Source organism: Bos indicus x Bos taurus, chromosome 11, assembly GCF_003369695.1.
Source record: "Bos indicus x Bos taurus breed Angus x Brahman F1 hybrid chromosome 11, Bos_hybrid_MaternalHap_v2.0, whole genome shotgun sequence".
Taxonomy (NCBI): Eukaryota; Metazoa; Chordata; class Mammalia; order Artiodactyla; family Bovidae; genus Bos; species Bos indicus x Bos taurus.
Window position 1 is genome coordinate 56,987,918 of NC_040086.1, and position 4,098 is coordinate 56,992,015.

Here is a 4,098-nt window from a genome sequence, read left to right on the forward strand (position 1 = left end):
GACACTACTTTATACATTTATTTTATATTCTTTTCTACCTATAATGCAAAATTTTATTTAAAAATTTGTTTGGAAAATTTCTGTGATGATGTGAAAGAAGTTTTTAGTGATATAAATAAATAAACTAAAGAGAGACATGGGATAGATCTCTGTTTCTTCAGCTGCAAAGATCATAATCAATCTGATTTCAGTATTGACCTGCTAGTGATGTCCATGTGTAGAGTACTCACTTGGATTGTTGGAAAAGGGTGTTTGGTATGACTAGCATATTCTCCTGACAAAACGATTAGCCTTTTCCCAATTTCATTTTGTACTCCAAGGTCTAACTTGCCTATTATTCTTGGTATCTCTTGAATTCCTACATTTGCATTCCAGTCTTCTATAATGAAAATGACATCTGTTTTTGGTGTTGTAGGTCTTCATAGAATCAGTCAACTTCATCTTTTGCAGAATCAGTAGTTGGGACATAGACTTGGATTACTGTGATGTTGAATGATTTGTCTTGGAAATGAACTGAGATCATTTTTGAGATTGCACTCTAGTACTGTATTATGGACTCTTGTTGACTATGAGGGCTGCTCCAATTCTTCAAAGGGAGCCTTGCCCTTTTGTAGTAGTAGATATATTGGTCAACTGTTTGTAAAGCTTCCTCAGCCAATCATTTTCCTTTTTGCATTTCTTTTTCTTTGTGAACTAAAATGAACTAAAATTTATTTTTCTTGGTGAATTAAAATGGACAGAAATGGGCCAATTGAATTCAGATGACCATCTTTGGAAAAGATCATAATATTGAGAAAGATTGAAGGCACAAGAAGAGGGAAACTGAGGATAAAATGGTTAGATAGCATGATCTACTCAGTAGACATGAATTTTAGAAAAATCTGGGGGATAGTGGAGGACAGAGATGCCCGGCATGCTGCAGTCCATGGGACCTCAAAGAGTCAGACACGACTTAGTGCTAAGCAACAAGAACAATAATGAGGCTGGGGTAGAACTCATGTCAGGAGTAGCAGTGTCAGTCTGGCCTTTTCCCTCCATTCTCTATTACTTGTAGGATCAATACGCTCTTCAGTCAATATTTACTTTGATACTTGCTGGCAGGGGAGATACCATCATCAAGAAGGTGGTATTCTCTTGATGAGGCTTATCCCTTGCACTACAGAATTGCTAACCTCTGAAATTTTAACAAATGTGGTAAACAGAACTGCATTTCTTCTGTTAGCAGGAGACTGTGTTTGCACTTTCACCAAGTCATGGGGAAAATTTGAAAGCCATCCCTCAATTTTGGAACATGGTCTTAAAAATTAGTTGACACAATATGTAAATTCTTTTGATCATGCATACATTACTCTATGAGTCTCATTATTAAACCCCTTTAGTGGCAAGAGACTTCCATTCAGGACACTTTTTCCTTGCGTTCCTTCCCTAATTGGAGTTCTCCTGATGCTTGTGGTCAGCAGGGTCACAATCCTTGGTCAAATATTAAGGTCATCATTTTCCAACTTTCTAAACATGAAGTAAATATAAAATTTAAAATTATCTTTAGAAACTTCAGAGGTTCATCCTGCACACCTCCTCTAGTGAGTACACACACTCTATTTCTAGAAAAATAATTTAGAATGTGAGTAGTCCAGGTAGGAAAGGTAATCTAAGATGTTGCCTATTTAGCAGTAGAAAGAAGATATTTATATGTGTGTGTGAAAATAATTTAGAATAAGATGGAGATCTAGACTTATTAAATACAACTTCAACAATATTTGTGAAGATTGATAAATATAGCTAGCTCTTAGAGTGCTTACTCTCTGGCAGGCAATCTCTATACATATCTATTAAGCATCATTTACTTAATGCCTCATATTTAAGGTACATGGAATTCATTTGAGCCTCCCATGTGACTTTAGTGCTAATGAATCTGCCTGCCAATGCAGGAGACACAAGAGATGCAGGTTTGATCCCTGAGTCAGGAAGATCCCCCAGGGAAAGGAATGGCTACCCACTCCAGTATTCTTGCCTAGGAAAATCCATGCCCACAGGAGCGTGGCAGGCTACAGTCCATAGGATCACAAAGAGTCAGGCACAACTGAGCGACTGAACACACACACACACACACACACACACGTCTAATTCATTTAACTGTCCATACAACTAAGGTGGGGAGGAATACTACAGATGAGACATCATCTCTGGACAGGATATTGAGAAAATGACTTGAATCTGTGGCCTCAGTTCAGAGCTCCTCTGGGTAACATCACATTTGGCTGCCTCTAGAACATTCATGGAGTGATAGAAAGCAATCAGAGTGAACTAGACTAAATTTGAACAGTTTTTTTCCCTATTTGAAGAAGTGAAAAAAAAAAACTAATAAAAATATTCTAAAAGACAATAAAAAGTTTAATGGTGACTATGAAAGAGAAGTCAATGACTGGGGAATGGAAGGAGTGAGAATTTAATTCATTTATTACCTTCTGTAGAGTTTGATATGTTAAACTGAATTTTAAGAAAATAAATTTTGGAGAGAAAAAATAAAATTAGCCTCTAATGAAACATTACCTATAAATCCCTTCCTATTTAGCATAGTTTCAGAGGTGCTAAGTAGAAAAATAACCCATTCAAGCAACAAAAGTAACTACGTTTAGGAAAATACTTCTTATTTTTTTATTTATATAGCTTATGTTGAAGCACTAAAACAGGCATGAAAAATTAGAATTGATAGTTTACTGACATAACTAAATAAAAATAATTTATTTTTCTCTAAATAACTATCTTCCCTGTATGTCCATAATAATTACTTATAAATTATGAAGGAAAATTCTCATTCACAATAGCCAAAAAAGTCAAAGGGCAGAACAGTTATGAATATATTCAGTAAATTTGTGTAAATATTTGACAAACCAAAGAAAGCCTGACTCAGCTAGAGTCATAAAACAAACTGAAAATATGGAGAACCAGATATGTAGAGCTTCTTTTGTTTGTTTTCCTTTCATTTTAAAAAAATATAATTGAGATAGAGTAGTGTATAAGCTTAAGATATATAGCATGATGATTTGACTTATATGCATCATACTATAATTACAAAGTAAGTTTAATTAGCAAAGTTTTGATACTATAGAAATTAGCCTACACATTTAGCACAATTCATTTTTCATTTATCTTCTTGCTATTTTCTGCTTTTCCATTGTTTCTTATTGTGTGTTTTTTTATGTTTATTAACAGAATAAGTATATATTCAATTGTTTATTGTAAACAGTTTTGCCATTTTTATTGAAAGAACAATTGACAGACAAATGGTTTAGAAGGATATTTTTTCACTGGATTATATTTTCCAAGACAACTAAATGTAGGATTATACTTGATTATATAATACATAATGATACTTAGAGTCATTCCAAATTTTTCAGACATTATTTTTCGGAAAAAAAAAAAAAGTGATCTGACAAACTAGCTAAAGAACCCTTGATATTTTATAAATAAAACAATTAGGAAAAGAACACCCACAAGAATTTTAAAAAGCACACAACATACAAAAGTTCCATTATTACTTGAAATATGCTGCTTATTTTATAAACAGATATTAGAAATACAGTTACATTGTCATTTATAATTTACAAAGCATCAAGTTGAATTGATTGGACAGAGCCCCAAACAGGAATAAGTGGTTGATAGAACATGAAATGGTTACAAAATTATATCTGAAAGGAATAAGATTTTCAGGTAAACCAGCATCTGTGTCAAGCGCAGTTTATAACTGAGTACAAGCTGTGTTTAAACATGTATCAAAAGAGACCATGACCACAGAACCTTCAAATTATACTTCCGTTGATCCCAGGCACCATTACTTCACTGTACCTGCCAGAGAAATCTCTGCTGTGTTAGTATCCTTTCAGGTTAAAGGGCTTAGTAACTACTTCTGGTTGTTAACTGGCTTAAATTCTACCATTCTAGGGACCAATAATTAATTCAAAATATGCTCACCCCTCTTCTGTTAAAGGTCTGTGCTCCCTAAGGAACAGTGCTCATCTTAGAAGTTTTCTCAGTAACAGCATTTCAAGTGTGAGCAGGGCAATTATGTTCTGAAACACATTCCTGTTCCTTTATTTA

General features: G+C 34.0%; 1 non-coding gene across 1 annotated transcript; it reads left to right on the forward strand.

Annotated features, from left to right (window-relative positions):
• Positions 1 to 1,087: 1,087 nt before the first annotated feature.
• LOC113901985 lies at positions 1,088 to 1,250 on the forward strand. Its single transcript, XR_003513639.1, has one exon. It is a non-coding gene; the product is annotated as a U1 spliceosomal RNA (small nuclear RNA).
• Positions 1,251 to 4,098: the final 2,848 nt, after the last annotated feature.